A 22,930-nucleotide genomic window follows, 5' to 3' on the forward strand; every position below is an offset into this window, starting at 1 on the left:
AAAGCGGGAAAGAAAGAGAAACTGTATAACTGTTCAGCTGTTATTTTCAAATTCGTTGAGACTGTTAAGATGTGAAAGTTAACAAAGAAAAAGGAATATTCAAGCTGTTGCTTCACTTTTACTTTTTCTAAAATTAAACACTTTCTTTTATAATGCACAATTTTTCAAAAAACATTTTATTTTCTCTATTTCATTTTTAAATTCAAATCTGCCTGGTTTAATGTTAAGTGACAATAAATACTGTCGAAATGTTTTTGAATTGTACTTTCTTTATTTGATCAGATGTTGATTACATGCAGATGTTGATACAACTACTAGGCTACTTCAGTATATATATCACACAAATCATAACGTTATGACATTATGATGTTCCGGACCTTTGCTTTAGGAATTTTTCTCTAACCGGACCTCTTTGAATTTTAGTTGAATACCCCTGCTTTAGACGGTGCCACAAATACAGGATAGAAGGCAGAACGCAACATGTCCTCACACCTAAACAGCAGAATAAACCGTTTGCCCATGACTCCCAACACGACATATTTAAATTGGAGAGTGTCAGCAACAGGGTGTACCTCACATTCTCATTTGCTCCTGCCATAATTACTATGGAAACAACAGGCCGCAGCCTAACAATGAATGTAAATATGGGTGGTAATAAACTGCTTTCACAAACCCCTACAGCTGTTTTTTGGGAGAAGGACACTGTGGAAAAACAATAAGAGAGCAGCAACAGGCAAAACACTTTCCATTTGAAAGCGATCAACTATAGTATACAGTCCATAATACAACAGTGTATTTATAAAGTGAGACAGAGGAGACATTGACCTCAACAGTTGACTGCACGTCACCCTGATCAAAAAACAGAATATAACAGAATAAAACAACGGCGACATGGTGGTCTGGACTGAGCCTCTAATCATCCTGGCAGGGTACCGTAAGCTGGCAGGAAAACAGTTTACCAAAAATGACCAGCTGACAAGCTCCTTGTGAGCCATGTGACTTATTCCGTGTCTTACAAAGTAACTAATGAATCAGTGCTTTTTAAACAAGGCACTGCCACCAATTGCCAGGCAAGAGCACACACGGCAGCTTGAGCTCCTCTGGACAGCCTGCTGTTTTGATATTGAACACTCTTTGTCCATCAATCCAATGGATTTTCAGCATTGCTAAGGTGGTGTCTGGGCTGAAGCAAAGCCTTGTGGGAGCACTGCTTAGTGATGTTTGTGCAGAGACTTCAATAGGCATCAATTTGCAAGGACCTGCTGTTGGGACGTGTGTGTTTGTTTGTGTGTGTGTGTGTGTGTGTGTGTGTGCGTCTGTGGGTGAAGCTGTTTCTGTTCCTGCTTGCTTTCCTAGAGAGGTTTGACAGCAACTCCCCAAAGACACCACGTTGCCTCTTCTTGTTCCTCCTCCCCCTCCCCTCCATACCTGTCCCTCCATTTCTCACTTTTTCTTTTTTTTTCATCTTTTCACCCTCTATCTCTCTTTCCATCCTCCTCCTCTGAGCCTTCATTTGTCCTGCCCCCCCCTCCTCCTCTCTCTGTGCTTCAATCTTTCTTTCCCAGCATGCATAGGGAATCCGACGGCGAGTCCTCATCTTTGAGTTCGTATTCATTGACAGTTCCATGTGGAGCCTCACAGCTCCTTCTTTCTGAGACAAAACAACAAAATCTGCTCCCCATCTGTGTGTGAGCGTGTGTGTGCCTTTGAATTCCCTCCACCCATGCCTGCATGCACATGTGGCTGCATGTTTGGCTTAGACTGATATATGGATATGCCAAGATTGGCCTTGAATTAAAAATCAGATATCAGCCAGTCAGAGTGAGCTACCTAGCTGATGTGATGCAGCATCTCTGCAGACTTCAAGCCGTCAATACGTTTTTATTATTTCATACCAGATGTCTGAGCTGAGAAATCACTCCTGTGTGCTGCGAGGGGATTTCAGTCTTCACTTCTGAAAAGCTGGCACACCAAGCAGCTGCTCACCAACCTGCAGTGGCTATAAATAAGCTGTTTTCATGCCCTATGATTATTTTTAATGTTGTAATGAATACTTATTTTTTGTGGAATTGGAGCATGAAAGTGGTAAACTGCAAATGTGGAGGTTAAACCCAACAATCAGCGGGAAAAGCCAGACGTGCATAATATACTATCTTCTCAAGTGACACAGTAACCATGGCAACCACCTGGCACCACAGGTGCTCCGACACCTGTCTGTGAGGTGCACATGGAGGCTGGGCTACCAGCGGGAATCTGTGTGTGTCAATTGTTACCATTTGAGGTGAGACACACGAAAAAAAAAATCACAGGCAGCTTAATGGGGAGCAGCACAGCAGACGAAGTGAACAAGATCCTATCGGCCGAAAAGGCGGATTGAGAACACTTCTAAGGACTGCCGGAGTTCAGCCTGTGCTGTGAGGTTGCATCATGAACTACAATAAGAAAATCCCTGCCATGAAATCAGTTAAATGTAACATGAGAGAGCTGTATGCACACTTCCACCATCTTTCAATTTACAGTACCTCATCTCAGTCATATCCTATGTGAAACTTTGCATCCTCTGCATGGACTGTGTGTTTTACATGTGGACCAGATTTAACTCACCAACAAGTCTGTTTGTGTGCTGAGTTTGTTGTGCGCATCTGTTTGTAGACATGCCAGCCATATGACAGATGAATAAAAGATGCCTCTGCTGACGGGAGACATTGAGATGGGCCATACTTAATTAATATGTGGATATGGCGCTGGTTCTGGTCTGTCATTTTGCAGTGGCGGATCAAGTATTAGACGCATGATGAGCTCATCAACATGTGAGTGAAAAACTTGTGTTTTCTTTAAAGAAGGACTGTTGTTAGAAAGAAGTTATTGTGTGTGTTATGTGACAGACTCACAGGGGAGGAGGCGGCTGGTGGGTGATCTAGTGCGAGTGCTTGTTTTTGCCTCAGCCGTTTTCAAAATGGCGACGGGGTCACAAACTTCCTCATATTACAGCGAAAGAGTACACAGAAATACGTTCCTGAAAACATTTTAGGTGAGAACTTGGCAATGCAGTAACTGGATCTTGATTCACAGTTCATCAGCACTGCCTCGTCTGATAGTTTGACGTGACTTTCACGAGCCTGGTGCCTCTTTCTGGATGGACTCATTTGCATAAAGTAGAGGTCGAGTCGTGATTATGCAAATACAGCTACAGCCATTGGTCTGTCGATTTGCTTACTGGATCCCCTTCTCTCCACAGAAAATGAATAGGACCCGTCGACTGTGTACATGTATTATTTTTACACATACAATCGAGTCTGTTTCTCATGAAATTCTTCATTTTGCTGACCACTTGTATACACTAACCCCTACTGGTAGAGAAGTGGAATCACAGGTTAACCAATTCCACTGTCTGTCAGCATGAATAACGGATTGTTGACTGTGATGCCTGAAGATACGATTAACCTTCTAGCCAATGTTGCTGCAGTACAACTTAGACTTGGGATAATCCATCATTATCAGTCTTCCACGAGGCATTTTAAAGGTATCTCCATTTATTTTTAGTCCTATCAATCCTGGGTGAGATTTTGTTGAAATTTACATCGACCTGCTGCTGATCCTCCTTGAAGCCTGGGCTGTCTATTACTCATTCATCTTGTTTCTGTAATCCGACACGACTCCACAGGCACCAAATATCAGTGCAGTTTGTGATGCAAGAACCACTGACTCCGCAGGATCTGGAAATGAGTTTTTACCAGAGAAGTTTTTGTTTTCAATGAAGTCTAATGAAATTACACATCCGTAGCATAGCATACATACTATGACTGCTCTGTACTATGAACTGTGTTCTCCTTTGAGAAACAATCCAAGAGTCTACAGCCACACGAGTGGCTCTGCATAACTTCAGCGTGCAAACATGCTCCAATTGATAATGCTAGCATGATGATGATGATGACGATGATGATGTTTGACTGGTAAAAGGTTTACCATCTCGCATTAGTACACAGCACAGTTTTGCAGGTATTGGTCGTACCTCAGCCTCACTGTCTTTGTCAGTTGCTGCTTTTTTTCATCACAAGTCGTCTTGCATTTAAGATGACAGGATCTATTAAATGGATGCTGTTTACCATAAATGTTGTTTCCTTTAGTAAATAAGCCTGTTTGTGCACAGTCAGGGGGATATATCAATGTTCATACAGGTGTGCATATGTGTGTTTGCTTAATCCCAACTTTGTTGTGGGTGCATGCAGCTCTTGCTTATTTAAAACTTGTTCAATGCATGCTTTGATAAATGAGGCCCCCGGCCGGTAGCTGCAGTGCATGGTGGGTAGTCTGTTGGAGTTTGAGGTTTAATTGAAAAATTATCTAGCACTTGTGTCTGGGTGTGCCTCGCTGTTGTGTACCTGCACAGATACCTCCATGTTTGCTCACCTCCCTGTGGCTGCGTCTGTGTGTGTGTGAGTCTGCCAGCGCGCGTATGTGTGTGTGGCAGGTGGAATAATGAAGTGGATTACGAGTCGCTCAGTGGTGTGACGAGGAGGAACGGATCAATAACTAGATATGTGCGAGAGCGCCAGAGTACAGCAGAGAGGAGAGAGGTTGGGCCACGAAATGACATTTTGATTGTGGACAGCAAAGCTGCGTGGGCGGCAGAGGAAGAGACAGAGAAGAAGAAAAATGGTGAGACGAAGCAAGAGGACAAGCGACAGAGACAGTCATTGTTTTTTCTGTAATCATTTGATCAAATCTCATGTTCATTTTGTCATGCTTTTTACTCTCATATTTTAATATCTTTTGGTCCTTGTCCTCTACCTTCTTACCATTTCCCACTCAAATGGATTCACTGGTTGAAATGCAACCAGATGAAAATGTATGAGGGCTTACTGTAGGAGAGACAGAAAGGAGGGACAGACTCAGAGGCGTACAGACAGAAATATAAGACAGCCATTGTAGCAGGACTCTCTTCTCCGACGCTCCTTTCTCGACGTCAAATCCGCTGTATCTTCTGGAGACAAATGGTTTTTAATCAGAAAAAATCCTCCCACCAGAGGTGTGCGGAGACGGTCCACACCTGACGGGCTTCACAAATCAAAGCTAAACCCTTCTTCTGCTTTTTCTATAGTTCCATAATTCATCTTGAGTTTGTCAACTCACATCTGAAGGATTTTCTTCTTTTTTTTTTTGCATTTTTGTTTATTTTGTCTTTCACTTGTTTTGGGGGAATTTCATGTTTCTGTGTTTGTTTGGGAAAGTTTTAGGCATGCACTCATTCTCAATGATTTGATTTTATTTTTGGTTTTCATCTGTAAGGGTTTGTTGGTTTGTGTGTGGGTGCTTGAGTGTGCATGTGTCTCTGTGTCAGTCAGCTCAGTATGGATTCAGCAACTGAGATGGAAATCAGAGAGGAAAAAAGCCAAGCCAGAGTCTCTGCTGGACACCACGAATGAGAACAGATTGTCTGAAGAAGCTGGCAGGGGCCGGCAGCCTTTTCGCTATCTCTCCCTCTAGATCTGTCTGCCGTCTTAGATTCTGTCTTTGTGTCCCAAATCTCCCCAACCATCACTCTTCGTTTCTGTACATTAGCCTGTCTCTTCATTCAAGTTCAAATATAAACTTTTTTCTTTTTCTTTTTCTTTTTTTTTTTTGGCTCCTGCCTTTGGTGATTTGGTGTTTCTTCCCAGAGATCCAACATGCCAGCATCAATCAGATGGCGTGGTTTTACATAAACAAGAGTTCTTATGAATGGCAGCTTCAATTTTAATTGTCCAGCCATTGCTGGACAATTAAAACAGTAAAATGAACGGTGCACTAATCAAATAAACAGTGAAACAGATGAGTATATGTCATTTGACAGATGCCATCTTTTTGCTCAATATTTGGGTTTCCTTCCCTCAAGCTCGGCCTGGTTTCAGCTGAAAAGCTCTGAAAAGCTCACAGAACACTAACTGTCCAGCACAACAGCACAGGCACACGATGTTGGCACCTACCTGGTAAACATGTTGAGTAACTAGCAGCTGAAAACAAGGCTGATATTTTTCGATATCAGATGCATAAAGGTGGTAATGGTAGTTTGCTGACACCATTATGTCAAATGTTGTGTTTTCAGGTTGTTTTACTTTCTCAGGACACTAGAACTGTGGTGAACTTTCACAAATTCTATCACAAGCTTTTAAGTCTTTCAGCCGTGGAGGTAATTTCCCAAAACAACATCCCTTTGTAAAAAAAATGACTCAGTTGCACATTATACAACCGAAACCTAAAAACAATATGGTGCCTTTTGTGCCCAGTGTGTTCAGCATGACAAGTATCACCTGTTTATGCACAAACTTGGCTGTCTTTCATCAAGGCATGACGCTGCATCATGTTTCAGACTAACATGCTGCAGAATGACTTGTGTCTTGGCAAGGCACTGCATAGCCCTGGTGTTTTGTTCTCGTACTAAATAAAGGATTCAGTTTAGGATTTTTCACCAAATTTGCCCAGAGATCAACAACAGTTGGCTACGACAATCTTGTAAACAAACAGTGGGTAGATTACTGAAGTCACATTTCTGATCAACCGCCTTCTAGATAAACATTTCCATTTGCACATCTGAGCTTTACTGTGGGACTGGTGTGCCATATGCAAGTCCTTATTTTGGCACAGGCCATGTTTTGTTTGTTTGTTTGTTTTCTTTTTCTTAACTTTTGACAGCATCCATCCTACAGAGGCAACAGTGGAACATGCAGAAGGACCAGAATAATAAATCATTCAAGTCAACTTTTCACACCCTGTAGTATACCCTGTTGTGTTTGCCAGTGTCATATATACCAAACAGCTCACTAAAATTAGTAAATGTAAGACAGATAATCCTCTCCTAGCATAAGCAAACATAAGCCTGGCCTTTTCTTACTGTCTTGTATTGCACAATAATCCTGATTCTAAGCCAACAGAGATTTTATCCAGCAGGATCTGATGTAAATAACCCTAATAGAATGAAGAAATGTGGAGGGTATAAAGGAAGGAAAAAAATCAGCAGGTAGTGGAACAACTGACCACATCAAGAGAAATCTAACAAAGCTTCAACCTAATGCTAAAGTCTGATTACAGCTCAGAGAAGATGAAGAAATGGTTTGGACTATCTAAATATTAACAGAATTAAAGGCTCATTATAAATGGTGCTACTTGCATGTAGATGTCAAGTTAGAAAAAAGCACCTTGCCGAGCCTCTCCTTCCAGTTCAGAGTAAAGTTATGCTTGCATTTGTTCCATAGATACCTGTGCTGCCAGCAGGAAGCTAACATTTCATTTCCATTTACATCATATAAAGTGGGGAAGCACGGCACACAATTAAAAGCTCTGATGGTAAAGATAATCATACCTAGGGTGTACTAAGGAAGACGTGATAACTGATGAGTTTAGTTCCTCTGAGATCTTCTACAGCGTTTCAGATAGCTCAGTTGCTAGAAATTAGGCTAGTAGGAGAGATTATTTAAACTAACATCTAATTCATTTAAATTAATTTCAAAGCAGCTAATGTAGCCTAATCCCATAGTGCGACGAAGAATTGCAGTGCCTTGACTGCTTCACTGCAAATAGCCCTGGTGGTGTCAAGATATCCGTTCAGCAAGGCATGATCATTTTTGCTGTTTTGCGTTAAAACTGGTCAGTACAAGGCGCCGCCTGTTGTGCATATACTCTGCTAAATTTGAATTTGAACAGCTGATTATAGATTGAATAGTGGAAGTGTAATAGTTCTTTGAACAGCATTCTCAGGAGAGATAGCACAATGTCTAGCTAATTAACCCACCATGTTCATCCACTTCCACATTTCTGAACATCGTAACATTAACACCATGGTATACATACTTCACAGTGCCTAAACAGACACTAATTAAAGCTGCATTATGCAGACTTCTAGTGTTAAATACACCTGGGTCTCACTTGTAACCGTTGTGTAAACACAAAACAGGGCCTGAACGAGGTGTATGCCACATCCCACACAAAAGCTGGGATCTGTAAGAACAAACTTGAGGGGAGAATGTGTGTACCTGTACGGAAACTCTGACCCATGTGTCTGAACATTGGAGACAAGAGAAATTGGCACCGCAAATGGTGAGGTGGTAAACTGAAGTGACGATCATGACACTCCATATCCTCACGATGAGTCCTGATCATAATGCAGGTCTAGTTCACCACAACTAAACCGACATTAACAAAAAAAAAAAAACAATCAAACTATTTTCAAATGATATCCTTGGGTGGAGGATTGTCGCAATCATTTTGACAAGGTGTGAAGCAGTCAGTCTGATTGCTGTAAACTTAGAAGCTTAAAAACACTGCATGGTGAATGCACAAGCACTACAGGAGGACTGTGTGACTGGAAGGATTAACAAGCTTTCTGACCAACACCTTACCCACAAGCACCTCGATATCTGTGTCAGAAAATTTGCTTTTCTTTGTCTTCCTGTCTGTTGTTGCCATTCACCCTGAGGAACCACTGACCGGCAGACTCATTTGTGTGGGTCAACATTCATGTGGTGCTTTTGTGCTGACCATGTATGGTTGAATGTGGGCATATAGAGGGCAGAATATAAGGCTGATTCAAGTGTGCATGTTTCCAGGTGCACTGTGATTTATAAAGGGAGCATTGCTTGAAGGAGTGCATGCACACAGATTTGTAAATCTGCTCTTTTTTTTTCCAGCTCATGCCATTTGCTGCTTGGATTTTATGCACTGTTTTATAAATGGGACGCCTGCTCACTTACTTTAACTGATAAAAATCCAATTGCAGTTACTTAAGCTGTTTTAGACTGAATATGATATTCTTGTTGTGAAGTTAGATCATTACCAGGCAGCATACCAGTTGCTGGTTTTTGTGTTCACTCACATTTAAATAGAAAGATGGCTTTTATATTGCTTCCCCTTTCTCTCTGTGTTTCTTTAGCAGCCTCCACCAAGGCTTAAATTAGATTCTTACTGCGGAAACACTAGTGAAGTCAGAAGTAGTAATGGCCAAGGAATTAAAAAATGGCCACCAAGAAGTGCCTCAACAATGCTAACCTTTAGCCAGACTTACATAAATTGACAAAAAGAAGAGGAGAGAAAAGAGCAGAGTGTTCTATCTGGATGAGTAACCTTTTCTCCAGCTACCAATCAGGCGACTGGGACCAATGTGTGTGTGAGTGGGTGACTGTGTCTAGGTATTACTGTGAAAGAGTGTTTAGAGGGGTGTGATACTTCTCTGCTAATCAGTGTGAGTGTGTGAATTTGTTCTTCCAGCCAGAGTGAATGCTATGAATCTGTGCATTCACATGTGCATATTTTTAGTGTGATTGTGCATGTGGATATAATAGCAGGAGGAGAGAAGTGAAGTTGCAATTCTGGAGAATTATGCATGACAGTATGTGTATAGCTCTCGTTGAGGAGTGTGTGTGTGCGTGTGTGTGTGTGTGTGTGTGTGTCTGTGTGTGTGTGTGTGTGTGTGTGTGTGTGCAGAGGGTTAGATTGTGCATGAGGCGGACTGACATTTCCAACCAGCCTGTTTATGACTGGAGGCAACAGGCGGCTGCACAGCGACATCACTTCCTGGGTGGCCAGGGCCTCATTAGGGAGGAAAGGCTGACAGACTGAGAGAGAGCGAGAGAGAGAGAGATGGAGAAACAGAATGAGAGACTTTAATAAAAGGAAAGAACAGGATTTCATGTAAAATGTTGATCTTTTGCCCCGTTGCTTTGGGCAATATTGTTCTTTACTTTCATTCCAAAACCACATAATCACTGAGAGAGAGGGGAGGTGAGAGATGGAGGAAATGGGAGACACAGGGTGATGTAACGTTGAATGCCCCCAGATGTCACTCGTAACCATTTGCATATAATTGAAAGCCTTGCAGTGTGAAACCTGAGAGGGAAACAAGTCCTACTTTGTGCAGTGAATGCTGAGGTGTGAATTCATCAAGATTTCTGGATCTAGAAATGTTAAAAGCAGTGATTGTTCTTGACCACATCAGTGTCTAGCAGTAGAGTTGGGATAACCTATAAAAGAGCCTCACTTCAAGCTGGACTAATATAACAGTATTTCTTTTATATAAACAATGAATCCAATGTTTAAAGTGAAGGTGTGTGCGCATAGTGAGGAGTCCACAAACAGTTATCACCTGATTATGCCATTTGCCTCAGCTGTACCAGTCTTTTTAGCCTGTTTAGCTCATTATTTTGCGAGTGCTGCCTGTTCACTCAGCTCTCATCAACCTCATCTCCAGCAGGCAGCTTTTTCACCTGAAAGCTCAGATTAACCCACTGTGACCTATTTGCCAGCACCATGCAGCAAGACAGACACAGTTAGCCAGCTAGCAGCTAATGAGCCATGTATTTTTTGCTTGCTTTGTGATGACCAAAACTGAGCTAATACCTAATGGTCATTCACAGTGTTAGAATATTGTGCCAAATATACTGTATTTTATCATTGGAATATTACCACTTGTGCATTAACATGTGAGCAGCATTTCAGTTTTATAGCTCATCAAGGCGCAGCTAATTTCATCTACTTTCTAAAGTGTTGTGGAGTCCCATTGTCTGCAGTAGAACAATGAAGATAAGATAAGATAAGATAAGATAAAACTTTATTAATCCTCCGTAGGGGAATTATGGTGTTACAGGCAGCAGCAATAGTAGCAGGGATATAAGCGGAGACATAGAAGAGAATAGATAATACAAAATACAAAATAAAGACTCACAGCTCTGGCTACCTGCCTTAAGAGATACGCTAGAGAAGCAAAAGCCAGGAGAATAAATAGAATGTTCTCCACCAAACCATCCAAAGTGTACTCTCAGCGGCAGGGCAAGAAGACAAGAGTAGATCTAGCCAGAACTGAGACTGAGAGTTACAGGAAGAGCATATGGGGAAAAGAGGAATCACATAACACTGATGCTCAGTGGCTCGTGGATCTAAGAGCAGACCACAGCAATCTGTCGTCAGCAATCATGATCTACACCTACTGGTGAAAGAAGCTTTCTGCACTCCATGAATGCCTAGCAGTACAGATGAACCAATTATTGATGGATGGAACCCACCCAGAGTGATTGACCCAAGGGCAGATGGTCCTGGTCATGGACCCCCAGAGGGGTGTGATCCTATCCAATTATTGACCAATAACCTGCCTCTAGACAACATGGAAGCTCCTGTCAGGCATTATAGTGGCAAAAATGAATTGGCACGTGGCCCAATACATGAGCGGGGTCCAGAAAGGAATTGGTAGCAATACCAGGGGAGCCAAGCACCAGCTACTGGTTTACAGAGCAGTCACCCAAGACTGTAAGACCAGACAAACCAACCTGTGCACCACCTGGATTGATTACAAGAAAGCAAATGACTCATTGCCACACACATGGATCCTGGAATGCTTGGAATTGTACATCGAGAACATCAATGGGCCTGTGGAAATCAACTCTGGAGGCTAACATCTCCCGCTCACCCACCTCCTCAATGGTGGACAGTCCAGAAGAGCCAGCTCTCCTGACTAGTTTGTTCAGTATTTTTCTGTCCCTCTCCAACCTCCCCCAGCCCCAGCAGACCACTGCGTAGAAAACTGCAGATACCACAGGGTCAGAAAGAGTTTTTAACAGTGTCCTACATACTTCAAAGGAGTACTCGTCTTAGCAGGTGGAGAGGACTTTGGCCCTTCCTGTACAGGACATCTGTGTTGTTGGTCCAGTCCAGTTTGTGGTATGTGTACTCCCCCACAGTCTCTGTGGAATTTTCCTGCAGAAGTCGATTATCATCTCCTTCGTCTTGGTGGCATTTATTTGCAGGTGGTTCAGTTTACATCATTTGACAAAGGTGGTGATGACTTCCCTGTATTCCAATACATGACAATCATGAATATGCCAATCACGTGTTTTGCACAAATTAATCAGAGCCACAATCACATGGAGTAAAAAGTATCATATTAGCCACAGTGTTGTGAAAGTATAAAGTTGCATGAAGTTGAATTATTTAAGTAAAGTCCAAACGTCATTTAATTCCACTGATATGTGGATACAGGCTTTATTGGCAGAATATAAGTACAACGCTTCAGTTAATGTACTAAGTTCATTTTCACCATTGCATATCAGTACCTCTCTGTAAACTTGTGGTCAAGATTTCCTCCAAGATTTTCCACCGCTGATATTCAGAGTGAATTAACGCAAATTAATTGCAGTTACATCTCTTGGCTGATGAAGAGAGAAACCACAGAGGGCATTTTTAGTTTCACTTTTCTTCCCCTCTTCTTTTTTCTATTCTTTTCCTACCTTGTCCTTGAGTTGCTCATTCAGCTCATATAAGATAACATGGATAACATGTTTTGCCTCCTCTCCTCTCTGCTGTGGCAGAGCAGAGGGGCTGGTGATGCACAGCTCCATGGCTCTGAATCCATCTGAGTGCCTTCACTATAAAAGCACTAAGCGGCTTATGCTGGTCTTATAAAAGACATGCCTATCTGAAAGCCACCTCGCCTCAAGATTTTAGCAACATGCTGTTAGAGTCTGACCTATATGGGGTTTTAAGGACCAGTTCTGATATGGATGCATTAGGATGGTGGCTGACAGTAGTTTGAGCCAATACTTTATGCTGATATTCAGCATTTAAAGAACTGAACTGTGTAGGTACTTAGTGTTTATAGGAGACTACTATTCTTATCAGGCTGTGAACTCATTCAGTCTGGGGTTACTACAACTAATATTCAACCAAAGTTAACACTGTTAACTCCAAACTCCAGACTGAAAGGCAGGACATTTTTTTGCATATCTATTTTTAGTCTTTGCTAACTCTTGCTAATTGCATCACTTTTCTTCGTGGGATTTCCCTTGGTATTGATGTTTTGTTAGCATTATACTCACTTTTTCCAATTAGAATTACACTGATAAAAGCTATAGTCAACAGACCAAAATATTTGGAAATAGATTCTTCATTTCATTTAAATGTGCTGAAGTCAGTACACTCAGGGGTTTGGCTGCCACAGTCTTCACTGGTCATATTCTGCGTGCGTTCCACATGCTAGTGCGTCACCCATAAATATTTCAGTCAGTTCATCACACAATTAAAACAACTTAAAGAAGTAAATACTTCATGTTCTGACTTTTCCAAAACCTTTTGATCTGAAAGTGGCTGCATTATCCTTTCATTCTCTCTGACTCTGTCCATCTCTGTGCCTCCATCTTTATTTTATTACCCATCTACAGGACTGAACGTGTCAGAGCTATCTTTGACTTCACTTCTTATGCAGGCTTCATGTTTTTCTGAAATGCCACTTCCCATTCCGAGTGCCCTCTTCCTCCCTGCCTTCCGTTTTTTTACTCCTGCCTTTTTTCCCTCTCTCGGCACCTCCCACACTCCTTTTCTCACATTGTCATCCGGCTCTCACACTCTGCATTCTCTCGGTTTCTCTCACTCTCTGCTCTCTCACTAAAATGTCTTGCTTTCTCTCCATTTGGTTTTTGCCACTCTGTTTTCATCTCTCACTCACTGGGGTACAGTCCTGCCTATATGCTAATATTGTTCCTGTGCTAAGAAAGGAAGCTGCGTAAGCATTCACATCAGGACTCAACGCATGCGTGCATGCATAAACTAACACACGCTCGTACACTCATACACGCCATATTCATTTGCCTGAAGTGTGCACTGCCACCCCTCTCTTCCTGCCCTGTCATGAGGTAGCACAGCCTCACCTCTTCACATTCTGTCAAACTTTGTTCCGTTTTTCATTTGCTGGAAGCCATTATTACAAACAGAAAAACATACCAAATGTAACTTTCTAGTAATTGTACTTTGTCAAACTGCAACTTTCTTCTTTTATTGTCCTCTGCAATGCCCCAATTTTATTCCAAGTGTTGTGTTGTGCTGCCCTTCCATTCAACAAACTTGCATTATTCCCTGTATTTCTGGAATTTAAGTAGTGCCACCACTGTCTTGGGTCTTGATCAATAATAACTATAACTTGCATTTATTCGCCTAAGGCATGTACGGTATATTTGTCTAAAAATTCTGAATACTTCTGCACATACTTGTAATCGTAATCACAATGTTTCCGAATATTTCTAACCTGATCAGTTATGCTTTACTCTACTACTGACCGTCTTCACAGGTTTGCAAAAGTGTTTTATGATTTTGCAATCGTATTCTCAGGTATCCATTGGCTTCTGCTCCTATGATAAGTCCTTTGTCTATAAAATACAATGTGGAGAGTTTTGAAAATGGCTGGAAATCAGTCTGCCTTGTATTGTTTTTTTTTTTTTTTTGTGTGTGTGTGTGTGTGTGTGTGTGTGTGTGTGTGTGTCTCTGTGTGTGTGTTCAATGTTACACTATTATATTGTGGTGATGAATTATGACACTTTTCAATTCAACCTGGAGTTCTGACTGTATTACCCATATACTTGACACCTCCCATTTGCCAGCTTGCCTCAATCTTATGGTGTCTCTAGAGGAGGATTTTGTAATTTCCCCAACCCTCGAAGTAATTAGACAAAAAAAAAAAAAAAAAAAGCAAGCAAACAAGCAAACAAAAAAACAAAAAAACAATGAAGGATCATGCTCTTCTCTTGGTTTGACAGATGGGCGATCATTCCAGGTTAGACAGCCCATTCAAGAACACAATATTTTACAACCAGAATATCTTGAGGGACTCGAGTGAGAAAGTGAATGTGCACGATAGAATAAAGCTACTCGCTGTGTATTGTACATTAAAAAAAAAAAAAAAAAACGTCCCACGTGAGCTACTAGGGGCCCACTCTGGGGCCCTGAAGCTGAGTCCTCAGCAGTGGCCTGGGTTTAATTCCAACGCGATGCCCTTTATTGCATGTCTTCCCTTCTCTCTAACCCCCTCCTGTCTCTCTGCACCTGCTCTGTCCAATAAAGAAGAACCAAAAAAGTTCAAATAGACCCACTGTGGCCAACAACTCCAACACCAGGTTAACTTAACTGAGTCTTTACCATCTGTGAAGACTCACCCAGGTCATGGTTATCCATGGAGGGCAGAATCAAAGGCAGCTGGACTTACTTCTTAGCCTGTGAACATGGTTCAATGACACTGAAGAAGCTTTGTCAAGTCTTAAAACAAAACTTGTTCACATATAACCTTGATGGTGTCATCAGGGATCACATTTTTCAACAGAAAACCTCCATTACGTACAGGTAGAGTAGACTTTCAACACGGGCCTCTTCCAGGCAGTGAAAGTTATTTTGTTGCATTATGGGAAGTGTAGGATCGATTGTTTCTGAGCTTTACTCTGCTAGGGACGAAACATGAGGACATCTGGGCCTCTGCTGTGTCAGCTTTGATCATTCTTATTTCAGTTTGGCAAATTAAAGTACACATTTAAGAAACTTTACTTAAAAAATCCACTTTTTAAAAACTTTTTTTAATATGTATTCATATATTTATTTCATATTGTGCTTTGCATGGCATTTGTTCCATTCCTTATTGATGGGTACTTTAAAACTACCTCTAACAGTGAATTTTGATTCAGACTAAGCTGTTCTTTAGTTCGAAAGTACTTTATACTTTATACCTTTTATATTATCAACTTACTTGAAAAGCCATGTTAAATAATGCATCCATTTCTGTCTTGCTTTTCATTCAATCATTCAGTTACTGTTAATTTGTCAAGTAGTCTGATTGTTCATTCAGCCTGTTCTTTCGTATTTACTGATGTTTCATTTTCTGTGCATTTTGGAGTAGAATACTTGAGCTGCAGTCAAGGCCTAATATTTTTTTTTTTTACATTTTCTTAATTATGGGCTATCATGTATTCACTGCACAAAGCTGCAATAGCTTGAGTAACAGTTTAATCACATCCACACCCACACAGAGAAATCCTCCCCTCTCCCTCACCGCCTTCAACCAGGCAGAAGGAGGTAATCTATACCAGCTCGGCCTAGCAGGCAAATCTGTAAGAACAGCAGCACAAATTAACACATGTTTGTGTTTGTGCAGAACAAGAAATATGAACGGCAGCTCATTTCATTTTTGAAGTTGACAGCCTAATTTGATTTGCAGTGGGGGAGGATGGGAGGGAGGAAATAGACAGAAAGAGGAGAGGAGATTTGATAGACAGGGAAGTGGAGATGTGGATGAACGTGGAGCTAGAGAGAAGGGAATGTAAAGCATTCACCATAAAATAATATAATACATAACATATATACAGTAATACACACCTGTGATTTACATCCTGTCACATGCTATGTTAACCAGCGCCTGCTGTGTGTGTGTGTGTGTGTGTGTGTGTGTGTGTTTTGTAACAGCCAGTACGTACAAAGGCAGACCATTGATGCAGCTTGAGTTTGATCTTCTATCTTTACGTATTCTGTAGTATTCAATTATTCCTGACGAGTTCCTCATTAGCACTCAACACACTGCCACCAGTTTGTTTCTTTGCCCAATGTCAGCTGCAAAGATTCTAATGATGCGGATCTGATCAAGACTCCGTCTCTCTGTCTGTCTTTGGATGTTTTATTTAAATGAACATTTAACTTCCGTGGTGTCGGTTTACTTGCTGAAGATAAGCAATGACTTTCAAATACAAATGTAGACACACAAACATGCACACACAAACTTGCGTCAACTGTCTTTGTAAGTGAATTAGTTAGAAGATTACAAAGGTAAAACGACTCACACGTTTTACCTATTCAGTTGTGTGTATTTGTATGTCTGCACCAGTTTTCTGAGACATGCATTTATGGAGAAGTCTCTGGGAACTGTCACTCGTCTTTTGCTCATGTAAAAAACAGTGTTCTGTCTTGGGTTGTTGCCTTTGGAATAGTTTGAAACTGCAGTATACAAACAATAACTGAGGTTTTGGCCACTTGGGGGAAGCTAAACAAGCTGTAAACATAACCTTGACATATATTACCTTTTGGCTTGACATGGCAAACCTTTTTACCCAACTGTTACCCATTTACACACCCAGTAACTGAAGCAATGTTAGCAGTCAATTGTGTTTCTGCTAATATCTGGTTTGTAAACCAGCCACCACTGATCAATATTTTTATGTTAAGAAAGGATTGAATGAGTCTTTCCCTGCAGCAGTAGGAAGCTGTTTTAAAGGAGAAAGCTCTGATCGACCCAGATGGCCCAGAACTGAACAGAAAATAGACAAAGATAGCCAGCTGGTGAAGACAGTGGACTGTGTTGGTGAAGAGCAAACCAGAGCTGAAAGGAGAGTACTGCACTAGTGGCCAGAAACAGGAACCTGAACAGGTGCTGTTTTTACTCCTTGTGTGCTGAACTAGGCAACTGTTTGCGGCACATTAGCCATAACAGTAAGTAATTTGTAACTGTTGGGATTTAACCCTGCTCTGATACCTTCAAGTGCACAGAAAAATCAATTCCATCAACTTTACGATGGACTAACTTGACAATAATTTCTACTGTAACCTCAAGTAATTTCTTAGCTCCCTCCTTTTCATCCCGCTTTATTGTTTCGCCTCCAGTTAACACGGCGCACTGCCCTCACTAAACTGTAGCTATAGGTCGAGACACTGCCTGGTCAGTTAGCTGCAATTGCTTTCTATGTCCTTGAAATGATATTTTAAGATGTAATGTGCAATTACCTGCCTATAAGTAACTTGTTCTATTTGTATAGTGACAGTGGGGAGATTTGTATAACATTACTATTAATTATACCTGTACATATTTCAATTTTTCCCACACCTGAACTAGTTGTGCTTTGATTGATTGGGTGTGGCCCGAGTGAGGTGCAGCTATATGTACAGTAAAGCATAAAAGCACAGCTGTTGTTCTCCGTTTGGAGACCATTAAGATGTAAAAGCCTTTCATTTATGTGGTGCAATATGTCACTGCAACTGTATCTTTTTCTTGTAAAAAATGATTTTACATCACCATACATCATATTTGTTTTTGTTTTTTTTGGTCACATATTTCATTTTTTATACGATAATGCACTCTACTTTGAACACACTTTTTAACTGTCACCACGCAAACAGGGCACACCTGAAAATGAGAGCCCGCTCTGCGTTTGTCCCCAGTGCTGTCTAAGTAAAGGATGAATGAGTGAATATTCTGTAGCTCCGTATTCATTATTTCCAGTGAGAAATGCTTTGTGCCTCATCAGCATATTCCCCAGCTGGTTGCCCTCGGTGTGCTGTTGTCTTCTGGGTTGTTGTATGGAGGGAGCAGATATAGATGGAGCGCTGCGGAGGCACTGTAAATATTTGGAGCTGCGGTTGCACCATTTCTTTAAGCTGGCAACCACATACTGTAGGGCGAGGAAGAGTGAAGAATATGTTATCTCTTCTTTAATTGACCTCCGAAATGATCCAGTCATTGCGCTACTGGAGATTTCTTATATCTGATCAATATTGTTCATCATTATTTTTCTATCTCTTCATAGTTCAGCTGGTCTCACTGGGAGAAAATGAACTTGTAAGCACAAATTATTCATTAATTTCATATATTTAACCTGCAGTGTGAAGCCTTTGTCTCCCCCCTCTGACAGTGAGAGTAATTACACAAACAGTATCAACATGCTTATGACGCTATAGACTCCGCTGTACTCCTAGTTGCAGTAGCCTACTCCGTTGCTATGGCTGCTCCCCCTTCAGCTGAAGAAAAAAGCCAAAACAGTGGCGTTGTGTGGAGTTTTAAAGCCGCAGAGATCAGAAAGTACTAATCAGTGCACAAATTCTACATCTTGTGCATGCCTAAAAACAATGAAAATACTCCTGACGCCTACCACGCTCAGCATGCTATCTGACCAGCGTTTGTTCATTAGTTCAGTTATTCCGCTTCTTATTTCGTCAATTAAAGAGTGTTTGCCCCTCCGTGGTGGGTCCCCCTGCCTTATGGAACCACTCTCCCACAAATTCACAGTTTCATTTGAAGATTTTTCACCCTCACAAGAATAATTTTCCATATGTAGTATCACATCATGCAAACTGCCATTGCACTCGAGGGGAATATTTAGGCCTGAGTTAATGATTGAACATACTGACTTTGAATCTATAGGCAGTTTAACACTGCCACCCCGGACGTATGTCTGCAGGGACTAAAACAGGAAAAATATCCATAAATCATTCATCATTTGGAAACACAATGTTGGGTTCGGGCAATTTTTTTTTTTTTTTTTTTTTTCCCAGTCTTTAAACCTCTTCATTTCACTCTTTATGTCTCTGCCTCTTCTTTCCTCTACCTCTCCATTGCTTTGTCTACTCCAGCTTCGCTGTCTCTTTTGCTTTCTGAATTCTACATTTTCTTTGGATTTCACTAGCTGTAATAGGCCACATCTGCTGCTACAGTTTACCTGCTTCAGTGGTAGTTTTCCTGTTTCCTCTGCTGTTCTTTCTCATTCTGTCTTTCCTGACATCCAGTGTCAAAAGGACAGACAGTGAAAGAGAGAGAGAATAGAGCGAGGATTATGGTATACAGACCATGACTGTGAAAAATAGATGTGTGCAGAGAAAGAAGTATTAATAAAATCCCATCTTTCTCTTCGTCTAGCTTTCTCTCTCTGGTTCAACAGAGATAGCAGGGATAAAAGCTGGATTCCTGGATCAGGGTTCACCTTAATATTGTCATCCCAAGGAGCTTAGAGGCCGAACGGCCATATCACAGTCTCAGTGATCACGGATGGTGGCTTTTAGCCAAACCTGAGACATGGACACATGTATGACCTGTCCTACACAGGAGAGGTAAATAGAGTGCATTGGGCCTCATAGGAGTTGAAAGGCTCATAAAAGTCAACATTTACAGCACGTTGATTTTTACTTTTGTTTTTAGTTGTTATGTTGGACTTTGTTTTTACTTGTCTTTGTTTCTATTATTGCTAATTTGTTGCCTATCACTGCCTCCCTGCTGCAACATCAGTACCCGCAACTGACATGCTGGGATTTACTTAAAGAGATGAGCATCTACAAGTGCACACATGACGATGTATGCACACGCACGCTGCTGTTCTTACAGATACATTGTTAAATACTGACCAGTCTGGGCTATGGGCAAATCATATGTCCGCTCCATCATTAGCTGCCAATAATCTCCATCCTGATGGCTCTGCCCCTGCAGTGGAACATTCTTTTTTACTCCACTGATTAGCTCCAGCTACCACCAAGCTTACCTGACCGCAACCTTTACGCTTTGACTTAGTGTAATTATGTTGTCATGTCAGATTGGATTGATTAATTAAATTTGCACATTTTAAACATGTTTTTATGATAATCACCTCAAGCTGGTCGAAAAGAAAAAAAAGTTCAGAGAGCCCATTAGTTATTGTAACAGCCATCCATTTACACACTCTGTGCTCCAACTCTTGTCAGTAGGAAGTGCTGATAACAGAATTTAATTTACCAAACAAAGTAAAAGGTGAGGAAATGTAATTAATAAAAATCACAATTTACTGGCTGCATTTATAATACCAGTCTTCCTCCATTAAAATGCATTATCAAATCAGATGGTTTTTTTTTTTTTTTTGTTTGATTTTAGTGCCTTCCAATCTAAGCAACATGGTCAGTACATTTAAACCATGTCAAAGATGAAACTGTCTGAAGTTATGCAGCGGATCCATTCACCACACCGTGTTTTTGGTTCCCTGATGTTCTTTTTGCAGCAGCTTCAGTCCTCATTTAGTTCATCTGACACATTACTATATGGTGCTTGTAGTAGTGCAAAAATTATGAAGCCCAGTCTTTCTTTGCCTTTAATAGCCTTTTTTGTCTCATCATACTGTACTCTTGGATCACTGCCTGGGGTGACACTCATTATGAAGATCTCAGCTATAAAAAGATGGTAGTATAGGATGTCTGTGTCCTTACTATACCGTTATAAGGTTGCCTTCATTCTTGTACCAACGAAAACAGGTTATTTGACATATCAGCGCACTGGAGGTTCAGCTTAAGTGTTTCACATGAATTGGATGTTAGTCAGTGTCAGTACTGGACATTTGACTCCATGCATGTAGGCAGTATCTTATCATCCAGTGCAGCTTTACTACCACATCTACTCACTGCCAAGAACCAAGTGTGAGTAAATCTGTAAAATATCTATTCAGTTCTATATTGCTGCCAAGGCTAAGAGAGCAGAAGCCATGAAGTGTAAGTGAGTACAAATCAGTTCAAAACTGCAGCTTCTCTTTTGTGTTAGCAATTCCTGCCTGCAGCCGCTGCCCTTGTGCTTTTGTGCGTGTCTGTGAGTCCATCCATTTGCTTCCGTGTGAGGACAAAATGTCCATGTAAGGATATAAAAGATGAAGGCAATCCTCTAAACTGTAGCCATTTTGTTATTACGGTGTCTGAGTGGGTTAATTTGTTGGTTAGAATTTAATAGCTTCAGTGTTAAGATCAGAATAAAGATTAGATTTCAATTAAAACAAGGGTGAAAGAACTTGAACGAAAAATACTCAGTTCCCAAATATTCCAAATTAAACATGCATGTGTTCTGTTTGTATCTGCATTTGTGGGTCTTGTATCTCATGTCTGCATCAGAGTACTGAAGTGTGTGTGTGTGTGTGTGTGTGTGTGTGTGTGTGTTTGTGGGAGACAGAGAGGGAGGGAGAGCCCTGCCCTGCTGCCTCACCACTGTTGGCGTACTAATCATTCTTCCTGCCTCGCTCTTTGTGATTGCCAGCCCATCCCTGCACTGCAGCTAAATTGAATCAATTAAAATCTTTCTTGTAGATGGCTGCTGTTGCTTCCACAAGATTAGGCTTTGATCAAGAAACGCACAAATAAATAAATAAATAAATAAGCCAGTGGAAAGGGAGTAGAAAGGAATGAACTCAATTAAAGACCCAGCTGAGGGACGTTCCTGTCGGTGGGTGTCAGTGAGAGAGCGTGGATGCAAATTTACTGTATTTCTTGGTGAGGGAGTCGACACAAACTGTATGAAGTAATGCATGTTTGCAAGCTTTCAGTGGCGAATATGTGTGAAGCATATGTGCACGTGTGAGAGAGGGTGCTTGTGTACAGCAGGATGCTATGTTCTACTGTGAACTGATGACACAATGACAGAATATATTTGCAAAACGTTATGTTTGTGTGTGTGTGTGTGTGTGTGTGTGTGTGTGTGTGTGTGTGTGTGTGTGCATCTGGGTATTCTCTACATATGTACCTTTGTCCGAACCTTGTCAAATTACGTCCCATCAACTTTACGTCAATTACCATTCAGAGGGTTCTGTATGCCATGATGAAGCCATTATAAACCAGCACATCCTCACCAGAAAAACAGCCACACATTGCACATCTCTGCAAGAAGGTTATTAAGACCCATATTTATGTTTTTTGTTAATCTGAGACCACTAGTGGCTATAGTTATTATGACAGGAGCAAAGGAGACAGTCAGGTGATGTATAAAAAGCAATAAAGTCTGCACATGGAGGGGGTGAGGTGGATGTATGGGTCAAACAAAAACAGGACTTTCACTGAGGAGAACGCTGTGAGAATGATTTTAACTTATGTTACTGTTTTTAAACTCAAATCATGATCTTTTCCAAACCTAACATAGTGGTTATTTGCTTAAGCCTAAGCAAACTGCAACCATTTGCAACAACATGAACCACACAATGATGCCAATCCCTGGTGTTCTCTAACAGTTATATGTGTCATTTTAAGAGTCATTATTCAGTCATTAATCACATCCATAATCACATTATCAAGTGCTATCATATATAAATACATCTCATAACAATCATATTTATTCATGTTTTTTATATAATATGCAAAACAAAACAAAAAAATGATATTCTAATATTCTGCTGCTATCATAATGGAAAATCTGTGTGAAGTTCGCTAAAAACTACTGTTAGCTTGCTCATATGCTGACAGTTAAAATGCTCCCATGCTGATGATTAGCAGGTTTAATGTTTGACGCGATCACCATATTTGTTTAGAACATCAGCATACTGAAACATTTGCTCATTAGCACTGAACACAAAGTACTGAGGCTGAGGGGGATGCCATTACTTTTGCAGTGTTAAGTCATAAACCA

At 41.0% G+C, this 22,930-nt stretch overlaps 1 protein-coding gene across 3 annotated transcripts in view; it reads left to right on the forward strand.

The window, feature by feature from the left end:
* nlgn1 (neuroligin 1) overlaps nt 1–22,930 on the forward strand; it is a 322,900-nt gene that overhangs the window by 279,112 nt on the left and 20,858 nt on the right. The gene's annotated exons all lie outside the window — the stretch shown is intronic.

Source organism: Chaetodon auriga, chromosome 3 (assembly GCF_051107435.1).
Source record: "Chaetodon auriga isolate fChaAug3 chromosome 3, fChaAug3.hap1, whole genome shotgun sequence".
NCBI classification, from domain to species: domain Eukaryota; kingdom Metazoa; phylum Chordata; class Actinopteri; order Chaetodontiformes; family Chaetodontidae; genus Chaetodon; species Chaetodon auriga.